The 12,613-nt window shown below is 36.0% G+C and overlaps 1 protein-coding gene across 1 annotated transcript in view; it reads right to left on the bottom strand.

The window, feature by feature from the left end:
* Window positions 1-12,613, bottom strand: part of KIF21A (kinesin family member 21A) — a 160,282-nt gene that overhangs the window by 146,779 nt on the left and 890 nt on the right. The gene's annotated exons all lie outside the window — the stretch shown is intronic.

Below are 12,613 nucleotides of genomic sequence, written 5' to 3'. Positions count from 1 at the left end.
CAGTGGTTAAGAATCCGCCTGCCAATGCAGGGGACATGGGTTTGAGCCTTGGTCCGGGAAGATCCCACATGCCGCGGAGCAGCTAAGCCCATACGCCACAACTACTGAGCCTGCACCCTAGAGCCCGCGAGCCACAACTACTGACCCCACGTGCTGCAACTACTGAAGCCCGCGTGCCTAGAGCCCGTGCTCCGCAACAAGAGAAGCCATGGCAATGAGAAGCCTGCGCACCGCAACAAAGAGTAGCCCCCACTCACTGCAACTAGAGAAAGCCCAGGCACAGCAACAAAGACCCAACGCAGCCAAAAAATTTAAAAATTAAAGATCAAATTCGTAATCTTGGCCTTATTACCATCACACTGAAATCAACTGGACTTACAGATCATCAGTATACACAGCACACAATAACACAATTTCTTTACACCTATTTTTAAATAGAACAAGGTAGACTCCTAATATTGAAACATATAAAATGAAACCACAAGAACTGATGTCAAAATGTGCTCAAATTTAAAACTGCAAAATCATGAACAGTCTTTGAGTTACTCTATGTTGAGAGCTGCAGTCACAGAACACATGCAAAGGTAAATAAAATTATGACAAGTTATACTAAGTTAGAACAAAATTAAGAACCAAAGAAAACTAAGGAAACCCTATACTCAAAGACAGGAACTGAATCTGCTACAAAGTTAACAGTCCAATTACACTTATGTAACAAAATAGGTAAGAATATAATCAAGAACAGATGGAATGTTACCAATCTAATGCCAAGTTGGCAAGCTAAAATTCAAATGCAGCATTTTGTAAATTGAGACTTGAAAATGTCACAGATGTCACATCTGAATTAACCTTAAGTGGCAGTCCAAATAACTAGGAATGAAATCTGTAATCTCATGTTTTATCAGCAGTGGACAACTTCCATTTTACGGCAGGACAGATGCAGACTACATTTCCAACAGGCTGCTCAAACAAAATTGTTTTGTGTTGAATTAGGTGAACACAAGCAAAATAAAACACTTTAGATATGCACTGATTTTCAAGTTCAAGTTTCATGGTTATAGATCTGTGTTTGATTTATTTTACCATCAGTGGCTTAGACTAATGTGTTGAGTGAAAGTGTATTATACTAATACATTATTTATGTTGCTATAAATATAGCTGAAAAATTAAAAATTTTATTACCAATACATCTTTTTCTGAAAAGCATCCTCAGTACCATAACATTTAATCATATATTCTGGGTAAGAAGCACTACCCTCCCCCTTCAATTCCAAGAAATAGTCATTTGTAGACTTTTTGCTCATCAGTGGAAATGAAAGCATTACCAAGAAACATAAGACACTGCACAACTCTTAGAAAATGAAATTAACATCCTTATTAGACAGTAAAGGCTTGACAATTATTGTTTGATATATGGAATTTAATAGAAACTGAATTGAATTAATGAAATAAGGCAGATGATGTGTAATATTTAGCATGTTAACTCAAAATGCCCTTTTTAATATAAAGACATGGAAAAATTCTTATGCTTTTATAAAGTGGTAAATATCAGGCTACTAAAGTGTATACACATTGCAGCAATTAAAAAAATATATAAGTAGGGCTTCCCTGGTGGCGCAGTGGTTGAGAATCTGCCTGCTAATGCAGGGGACACGGGTTCGAGCCCTGGTCTGGGAGGATCCCACATGCCGCGGAGCAACTAGGCCCGTGAGCCACAACTACTGAGCCTGCGCGTCTGGAGCCTGTGCTCCACAACGGGAGCGGCCGCGACAGTGAGAGGCCCATGCACCGCGAAGAGGAGTGGCCCCCGCTTGACACAACTAGAGAAAGCCCTCGCACAGAAACGAAGACCCAACACAGACAAAGATAAATAAATAAATAAATTAATTAATTACAAGATGCTCTTTAAAAAAAAAAGAAAAAAATATATAAGTACACATATGAAAAGATTAAAAATAAATATACAAAATGCTAGTAGTAATTATATCATAGTGGTAAACAATGATTGATTGCTTTTCTCATCTTTTCCCAGATACTTTTTCTAATTTGATTACATTATTTCAATAACAGAAAAAAAATCAAATAAAAATAACTTATGAAATTAAAAGCTGATTTTGAAGACAGACTGCGCTTGCAAGATCTATTTTCTGCTTCTAAGTATCAGCCTTCTTTTAAAATGCTTTCAACTAAGTTTTCACATACATCTATCAATGAACTCTGCAGGAACATTGCCCATCAGCTCTAGGTGCCAGAAAAAAAATTTATAGAAAATGTAAATATATTTTTAAAATTCTGTGTTTTTATTACTTCTAGTCTTTTTACTCAGTTTACTACTTACAACGCTCTTTAACCCACAACTTGGTTTAGTGTATTGTTGCCAAAGTTGATGAGATAGATGCAGCAAGGAAAGCATTAGCAACATTTTCAAAAATCTGGTGCAAGCCAATTCAGAAGGAAAATTCACACTACTATTAACCAATTTAGTCATCATTGTCTTACATCAGGTTAAGCAACTAATGGAAAATATAACAATATTACTGTTAATTTCACAAAGAATATAGTAGTAACTTTACAAACACTATAAACCATACCAACTGAAAGTCTTGTGTGAGAAGAGAAAGAAAAGAATAAAAATGGTGGATTTTACTAAACTATATAAAAAGGAATTTGGTAAGATAGAGAAGGATAGTATGTGATTTACATGTTGAAAGCAAAATGAAAACTAGGAGACCGGGTAAAGTAAGGTTTTTGGAAGTATTTATATGCATTTTTGTTACATTCATAGTGGTGTAAGTAATAGGCACTCAAAAAGCAAGAGAACAGACACAACACCTATAAAGTACTTTGCAAATTCAAGTTATGGCTTACATATTAGAGAATGACTAATCTAATTGCTAGAGTTTGGAATATAACCAATATGTTCATCGTTGGTTATATACCAAACTCATCTCTAATAGTACTACTGCCTGTGTTTGTGTAAAAACCATTTTCCATATGCTTTCCCACGGTTGTCTCTGTTGTTCTTTTCCCGAGTCCACTGAGGTAGGTGGATAACTATCTATACACAAAGCCAAGTTTATCATTGGTAAGACCAAAACAGTTTTCTAATCATCCAATGTTCGTTCTATTATATCACATCGTTTCCAATTGCTTTAATGCCTCCAACTTATGTGATTCCAGTACACAACAGACATTCAATAATTATGTCATAAATGAATGAATTTTGATCTAAAAAAGTAAATTAACATTATAAGGCATACAACTGAGAGTAGAGGTGCCCTATGGCTCATTAGTACACCATGTGATCAACATACCACATCACAATAATTAACTACAGCTTGACCCTCTCCAAGGTTTCTTATTCCCGTTTGCTGAAAGAAAAAGCCTCTTATTTATTCTATGTAGCTGTGTCAAATAATGTGAATATCTACTCTGAAAAAATATAATTCATTCATCCTACTCAGAAGAACTGATATTCTCGTGCCTAAGTGATAGACATAGCTCCCCCAAATTGAGAATAAGGTCAAATCCAATCCTGAAAACTAAAATTTTACTACATACTAAGAGATCCAAAGAGTAGGGAATAAACTTTAAGCTGTCCTTGATTTAGCCCCTGGGTAGGTTCATGGTGCCCACCTCTCTAAAACCAAGTTTGAAAAATTTCTTGGTTTCCTTGCTCTAAATAGTATCCAAGTAAAGTTAGCCTGGGGCTAAATCCTGAATGACCTTCATTCCAAATCTGGACATGTAGATATCAGCTTGTTTCAATTCAATAACCCCAATGCCCTTCAAATGATCTATTGTAATAGTGCTGTCAGTATATTAGCACATTCTTTTAAAAAAATGTCAAATATTCTCTCAGTTTGAGGGACATTTCAAGCTGAACAGTGAAAATCATAATATTGTGTACACCTCTCCCACTGGAATTTGAGAGAGAGACAGAATCACATAAAGAAGGTCTGCAGCCCCAAAACGCAGAAATTTCCCTGCATGAAGTCTAGAAAAGCTTCAAGTAGAGGTAGGATTTAGGATATTTTTTGGATGACCGGCCTCCAGTATGGCCAAAATGTATCCTTTATTCCTTCTAAAATAAGGATAGGAGGGACTGAGACTTTATTTAAAAGTTTAAAAACCACCTTTCTAGTGAAGTAATACTCAAAAGTGTTTTTTTTTTAAACCACTCAGATTTCTACCTCCAGCTCCAATTCCAGATCCCAATAAATATACCACACTGACACTACCCTACCTCTACCTTTCCCCACCCTCCAGCCATCCCTCCATTGTGAGGCTGCCATTATTACTGGAATGTGCTATAATCTTCAAATCTGTTGGGGTAGGAAAAAAAAAGTTTTAAGAACCAAGGTGAGGGGAGAGGGAGAAGGCTACATGTCCCAGGCCTAGCATTGACAAAATCCTCCTAATTACATGATTAATACTATTTCCAAATTAAGCTACACAGACATTGTATTTCCATGGTGGTTGTTAAAGCATTAATATGTTATATGTATATGTTGAAAACAGTCTATATTATTTTTATAACCTAGTTCTGGCATTTCTTCACATTTTAATATAATAGGAACCTCAAAATGTAGACCTGGATTTCTACTCCAGGGATCCCTCTCTCTCTACCTCTTAAGAGGTCCTTTTTAGAATCACTGATCTAGTTTCTAGAATTGAAGCAATCACAAAGCCAAAATAATGGGCACTGAGATTGGGAGCACTCACTGAAATATCAAATTAAACTTTTAAAGGGAACACTTAAGGGATTAAAACTGTAGTTTATAAAACATAAATTTATTCTATTTCTGAGATGTCTGCCAGCAAAACATGAAGTCCTAGAAAATCCACAGCAACAGTCAATGGAAGACTTGAGCTGCTAGTTGTGGAACTTCAAGCAATTCCCTCAACTGCTCAGTGTCTCTATTACCTCAATCATCTTAAAGAAGGGGCCTCAACCAGCTAGTCCCTTCAAGGTCCCTTTCAGTTTTAAAATCTATTTTAAATCCAATGATTATAGAGGTACTAAAAGTTATGTTCAATATATAAATGTCTAATAATTTCAAAAAAACTAAGAACAAAGGAACCTCAAATATAATTCTTAAACATTAAGAAATATCTTATAATAATTGTAGGATGTCATCAAAATGGTCCCCTTTGGCTTGTCTGTCATTTGCTTCAAATAAAGCCTGAGCCACAAGAAAACTATTTTAACACCCTGAGAAGATTAAATAGTTAATCCACTGGGAAACCAAGTTCAAAGACAGAATTCACAAACCCGCTCTCCAGAGAGAAGCACTGAAACTAACAAACATCCATTTTATTTTATTTTATTTTTTTTTATTTATTATTTTTTTGTGTGGTACACGGGCCTCTCACTGCTGTGGCCTCTCCTGTTGCAGAGCACAGGCTCCGATGCGCAGGCTCAGCGGCCATGGCTCACGGGCCCAGCCTCTCGGCTGCATGTGGGATCCTCCCGGACCGGGGCACAAACCCGTGTCCCCTGCATCAGCAGGCGGACTCTCAACCACTGCGCCACCAGGGAAGCCCCATTTTATTTTTAATAAAATTATTCTAATGATACACTGAATACAAATTATGTCATCTAGCATGCATTTTCATTGATGTATTTCCCTTCCTAATCTGAAACTTAGATAAAAGTCATGTCTAATGTTGACAGAAAATAACCATTTATAAGTCAGGGTCACACAGGGAAGCTGTAACATGTCTTGCAGGAAAACATCCATAATAAGGGATATTCCAAGTTTACTTCTTTGAGGAGAAATGGATGAGAACTGGAAGACTGGGCAGATTATGAAATTAACTACCAAGATAATTTCTGCTTTCATGGCTTCACTAAACTGGAATTTCTAGTGCATCATTTACTACCCCATAATTATGCACCAAAATATTAACTAATTAGCAGGTAAGAGCTCAAGGGGTAGTAATAAATAGACATGAAATCTGAACTTCTGTGGAGTTCCAAATGACAATCAGACCTACCACACTATAAATGTAATAAACCTTATCTGAAGAAAAAGTATCAACTCATATTTAAATAAACAACTTCATTGACTTTCAGCTCACATCATCTACAAGCTCTTTAGTCTCCTCTCTTTCATTTCCCTTACTTTATGATCCAAATATGAAGACATACAAGTAGGGCATACATGTTATATCATACATACAAAGATAGAAATAATATCCTTCTAATGCACAGGCTTTGGAGTTCAATTTTTGTATGAAATATGCTTGGAAGTAGGACATAATTTTTGTTTTTTAAATCACTATTCTTGAGGAATATATGAACTTAAAAAATGCTATAAAAAATAAGAGACAAATAAAAACTAAACTGCAACAACTGTCTTTAATTTCTAATTGTGCTGTTGATATGTTTAGTGTTAGGTCCTACATAGTTTGTGCATTTAAAAAGAGCTTCACACTGCTAGGTCTAAGCTGCATGAAGGGCCCAGCCTCTCGGCTGCATGTGGGATCCTCCCGGACCGGGGCACAAACCCGTGTCCCCTGCATCAGCAGGCGGACTCTCAACCACTGCGCCACCAGGGAAGCCCCATTTTATTTTTAATAAAATTATTCTAATGATACACTGAATACAAATTATGTCATCTAGCATGCATTTTCATTGATGTATTTCCCTTCCTAATCTGAAACTTAGATAAAAGTCATGTCTAATGTTGACAGAAAATAACCATTTATAAGTCAGGGTCACACAGGGAAGCTGTAACATGTCTTGCAGGAAAACATCCATAATAAGGGATATTCCAAGTTTACTTCTTTGAGGAGAAATGGATGAGAACTGGAAGACTGGGCAGATTATGAAATTAACTACCAAGATAATTTCTGCTTTCATGGCTTCACTAAACTGGAATTTCTAGTGCATCATTTACTACCCCATAATTATGCACCAAAATATTAACTAATTAGCAGGTAAGAGCTCAAGGGGTAGTAATAAATAGACATGAAATCTGAACTTCTGTGGAGTTCCAAATGACAATCAGACCTACCACACTATAAATGTAATAAACCTTATCTGAAGAAAAAGTATCAACTCATATTTAAATAAACAACTTCATTGACTTTCAGCTCACATCATCTACAAGCTCTTTAGTCTCCTCTCTTTCATTTCCCTTACTTTATGATCCAAATATGAAGACATACAAGTAGGGCATACATGTTATATCATACATACAAAGATAGAAATAATATCCTTCTAATGCACAGGCTTTGGAGTTCAATTTTTGTATGAAATATGCTTGGAAGTAGGACATAATTTTTGTTTTTTAAATCACTATTCTTGAGGAATATATGAACTTAAAAAATGCTATAAAAAATAAGAGACAAATAAAAACTAAACTGCAACAACTGTCTTTAATTTCTAATTGTGCTGTTGATATGTTTAGTGTTAGGTCCTACATAGTTTGTGCATTTAAAAAGAGCTTCACACTGCTAGGTCTAAGCTGCATGAAAGCAGGAACCATGTCTGTCATGTATGTCGTGTATCCTCAGTGGTAGGAAAGTGTCCAGCACATAGTAGGCACATGATAAATGTCTGATGCATGAAGAAAGGAATAAACAAATGACCAACAGCAGATAACCACCTGTTTCCATGAAATATTTCTAAAAGCCTTGCTCATCTGCCTCTACATTCTCTAAACATTAAATCGTTTCAAATAATTTACCTCATGTATATTCGTGTTTCAGCTTGAAAGATCCTTATTACATTGAAACTAGTATGTGAAATACTGGGTTGGCCAAACAGTTTGCTCGGGTTTTCCCATAACATCTTATGGAAAAACCCAAATGAACTGTTTGGCCAACACAAAATTTTGAAAACATTTGGAAATATTTTTAAGAACAGAGAAACAGGTACCAGAAGCTTGAGTTTGAGCTCTAATTCTGGTATTTAGTGGCTGAGAAACCTTGAACAGTTCACTTTTTCATCTGTACAAGAGGGATAGTATCTATGCAGCCTACCTCATAGGGTTTTAATGTAGATTAAATAAAATACTGCATATTTGTATTACAGCCAGAATTGGACAAAGAGACCACAAAAGTCTAAATGTTTCCTCTTAAGTAACAACAGTACCCACGATAAACATATTGTGGGAAAGTCAAGTTTGAATTGTTAAAATAGGTCCTTCCTGTCAATATAGAGGCACCGTTAGTACCAACAGTTTGGCTAACAACCCAAAAATCACATATTTAACAGACTGCATATGGAAAGGTTCTTATAACCCTTAATACCTTTACACTGTCATCTCAGCATGAGGGAAAAGAAAAGTTCAGGGAGGTCACATTGCAAATCAGTGCCAGTGGCAGACCCAAAACAGAGCTTTTAACTATCCAATCAGCACTTAAGCTAGCTGAGCAATGCCACTTCTTAAAAGTGCTGTAGTAAGGTAAAAACACAGCAAATTAGACAACATTACACACTAATCCAAACTCACTGTCAAGGATATGTCCTGCTCTCTGCCAGAGCCAAGAAAAAAATTGTAGCTCACATCCACATATAGACAATAACATGAAAACAATGGTCCTTTCTGTATCTCCATTTTCTTTCAGCTCTTGACATATTTTGCAAGCTAAAATTCTTGGGGAAAATGTTTCAAATGTTATGTCAGCATTCAGACATAGTGGGAAAAAGGGAAAGCGTGAGCTGCCCATTCCCCTCACTTGGCCCCACGGTTGGAGCCTTGCAACAAACACTGTACTTTCCTTCACCACATCATTTCATAAAGTCTTAGATTTAGAATTCAAAATGTTTGAGTTTACTATTTTAAGTTAACTGAATGGTTCAATTCAGTATACTACTTAAAATAATAAAAATAGAATATATACTAAAAATTGCTCACTTTTGTAGGTGACATTTATGAACTTACTACATTTTCTAGGAAGTCAGCTACCATCAGTCTATTATCGATAACTTTCTACACCTATGCACCCAGAGGGAAAAAATGTTGCTGTTAAATCAAATCTTACACGTACATACATGCATAGATACGTGTGTAAGTGTATATATAACCACTCTAAAAACAGACACCCAATATTTTGGTATTTTCTTGATCTACAGAAAATACCAGATCTATGATGTGGTGGCTATGAACATTTTTATTCTATACTTCTTCCTCACATTTTTTTAAACTATAGAGCAGCACTATCCAATAGAAATATAATGGTAGCAACATTATATTTAATTTTAAAATTTCTGGTAGCCACATTTTAAAAAGGGAAAAAGAGATAGATGAAAATAATTTTAATATTTTATTTAACTCAACATATCAAAACACTATCATTTTAACATGTAATATAAAGATTGATATATTTTTCATACTAAGTTTTTAAAATCATATATATATATGATATATGAATATATATATTACACAGACAATACATGTCAATTAGGAGGCTAAATTTTCATCAGAAATACTTTATAAGTATTTACATTTCATAAACTTTAGAGATTAAAAATAGGTCCACATAGCCACATTGTTCCAAGCATACCTAGAAGTTTTCCAAAAACTAAATGAAGGACAGCTTTTAAATTTAACTAAAATTAAATAAAAATTAAAATTTAGTTTCTCAGTTGTAGTGAAACCAAGCAGGACCCTGCAGGGTCTTCCCGGGGACAGACACCCCTCCCCATGTCCCTGGCCTCTTGTTTGTAGAAAAGCTTTAGCCTCCTAGGCCTTCCCCAAGTTCCAAAGAGCATATTTAATCAGAGTAATGCAGACACAAAGGAAAACAGTCAAGCAAGACAAAATAATAATAGTTTTATTTTTATTAAAACAAAGTCAAGGGCCCTTAGTTCCTCAAGGGCTATAGATAATATTCTGAGCCATATCCCTGAGTGGTTTTACAGATACTAAAACTCCCACCAAGTGGAGGAAGTTAACTGCATGCTGACCACAAGCAGGTAGAGCCCAGGCCGGTTGGAGCCAGAAGGTTGATGATGTTAACTCCTGAAATACCACCCCGTTACCTCACCACCAACCAATCAGAAAGATATCCACAACTGATCACACACCCTGAGACCCTCTCCCTCACCTTGCCTTTAAACACCCTTCCCTGAAAGCCGTCAGGGACTTTGGGTCTTTTGAGCATGAGCTGCCCATTCTCCTTGCTTGGCCCCAGAGTGGGTATGCCTTGCAATAAGCTGTAGTTTACTTCACCACAACCTGGTGTCAGTAAATTGGCTTTGCTATGCACTGGGAAAGTGGAACCAGGTTTGGTTCACTTACAGTATTAATCATAATTCAAGCGCTCGATAGCCACATGGGGTTTGATAGCGGGGCAGGGAGGGTGATCTGAATCCATACCTACCACAATGAAAGATACTCTACAGAACACCTCAGATATACTCTGCCAAAAGGCATTTTCAGAAATTAAATTTAAAATGTTCATCCTAAATGAGAAACTTTCTGTTTAACTTCTTTTCCCCAAAGCTGTATATGACCCATGCAGTTATTTTGAGAAACCTAAAATAGAGTCATCAGCTTTAACATACTGATAAGTCTCCATATCTAATTAAACACAAGAACCTCTAGGACACTGTGCATTTACATAAGTAGAGTCAACTCTCGATTATTTTTTATTACATTATTCATTGAATGGGAAAAGTAAGTCAAGTGCCCTGATCATTTGTGTCTTTGTATTGATTTATTTATCCTGCTGATGAAGTCTGTCACAAACTGGAAGGTAAGACTGGAGGTCACCGGAAAGATTAAAAAATCGGAGGAAGTAGTTTAGGTAAATTCAGTTTCCTCCTTTCTGAGCTCTAACTTTTCTAGGAATATCGAGGTATGAATATCCTGTCAAAGTCATTCATTTGTAATTAAACTAGTTCAGAACCAGGAAGAGACAAGTGACCTTAAGCTAAGTAAAGTTTTGCGAAGCATGTTCTTGCCTCACACCTATGTAGATTTAATGGTTAAGAACTTGCGCTCTAGAGTCAAGCTGTCTGGGTTAGAACTCTGTTTCTGCCACTTGCTACCAGTTTAACTTGGGGAAGGTTACCTAATCTTTCTGTGTCTCACCTATAATAACAGGACCTAAGTCAAAGATTGTTATGATGAATAAATGCAACTTCACAGGATGTAAAACATCTTAACACACAGCACTGACCCTGGCACATACTATGTGTCCAATAATTATTGCTATTTTTAGCTCAGAAATTAGGACAACAGAGATGGGATTTTATGTTCAATAAATATTTGTTTTAAATGAAAACATGTCCATATACTTTATAAATGCCAAAGTGCTATATAAGCTATTTTTATCCTATGCAAAGTAAGTTTAGAGAGTCAATCTATTCAGACAATGTATTTAATGGAAAAAAAGATCCTCACAATGTGGCTTACTTCACAACGTGTTTTTATAAAGCCTTTCCCCAAAAAACACATATTCCCTTAAAAAAGTGCTAACATGCATACCAAAACCAAGTATAAGTTATTTATCTGTCAACATCACTTTAGGGTGATTCATGACTCTGTTAACCTCCACTGCAAGCAGCGTCAGTTTTAAAAAGCATGGTCAACAAACTGCCCTGTGATATTCTAGAGAATTCACAGATTAAAAAAATATTAACTCTCGGGCTTCCCTGGTGGCGCAGTGCTTGAGAGTCCGCTTGCCGTTGCAGGAGACGCGGGTTCGTGCCCCGTTTCGGGAAGATCCCACATGCCGCGGAGCGGCTGGGCCCGTGAGCCATGGCCAGTGAGAGGCCCGCATAAAAAACCAAAAAAAAAAAAAAAAAAAAAAAATATTAACTCTCTAACAACAGTTTCTCTGATATCCAATTTTCTTTTTTGTTTGTTTTCATTACTATTTTATGCTCCTTCTTTACCCTCCTTGACCAGACCTGCTAATTAACAAAACTGCATCTTACTGGGTTTCCTCTTTTTCTCTCCCCTTCATCTGCCATGTACAGTCATTAATAAGCATTAAAAGGCCAAAAGAGAGGTAGTAGCAGTAAACAGGAGAAACAAACTAATCCAGCAATTGGATAAGTAGCCCTAGAATAACCAAGAAGGCCAAATTAAAACTTCAAAAGCTTTATAACAGGTGGTTCTAAACAGTCATAAAACAGTCACCTCCATGGGTGGCCATCTCCTGGTCTGTAAAGGGAATGAAAAACAAAATCTTTATAATTCATTTTATTCTTTAGATGATTAAAGATACAAAGTATATATAAAACTACCATTTCTATACCTAACCAAGATTTGTCACTAAAATAGCTATAGAAATACCGACATGATAGGATTTTAAGAATAACTTTTCAGAAAGACTACAAGGGTAGAAAATTTTTTTAAAAAATTTCTCAGAGGACAGATTATTTTTATAAATCTTTAATGTATACATAAAGAGAAACGAATTCACAGACTATAAGAGCTATAAAAGCAACGCCACTTACTCTACCATGAATGCTTCATTAATATTTCAGCGATGATGTTGCAATTTTCCATGAGCAACTGTCAGAGCTCTGCTTCTTGATATGTATCAACAATCCAAATTACATTCAATACTCGTGTATCTGTTCTTGACCAAATTACAATTTTGCTGTATCTAGTATTTCAAAACTCTCACCCAGGCTGTAATTTTA

The sequence above is a fragment of the Lipotes vexillifer genome, unplaced genomic scaffold (genome assembly GCF_000442215.2).
Source record: "Lipotes vexillifer unplaced genomic scaffold, Lipotes_vexillifer_v1.1 scaffold282, whole genome shotgun sequence".
NCBI lineage: Eukaryota > Metazoa > Chordata > Mammalia > Artiodactyla > Lipotidae > Lipotes > Lipotes vexillifer.
This window is presented reverse-complemented; position numbering and strand designations above follow the sequence as displayed.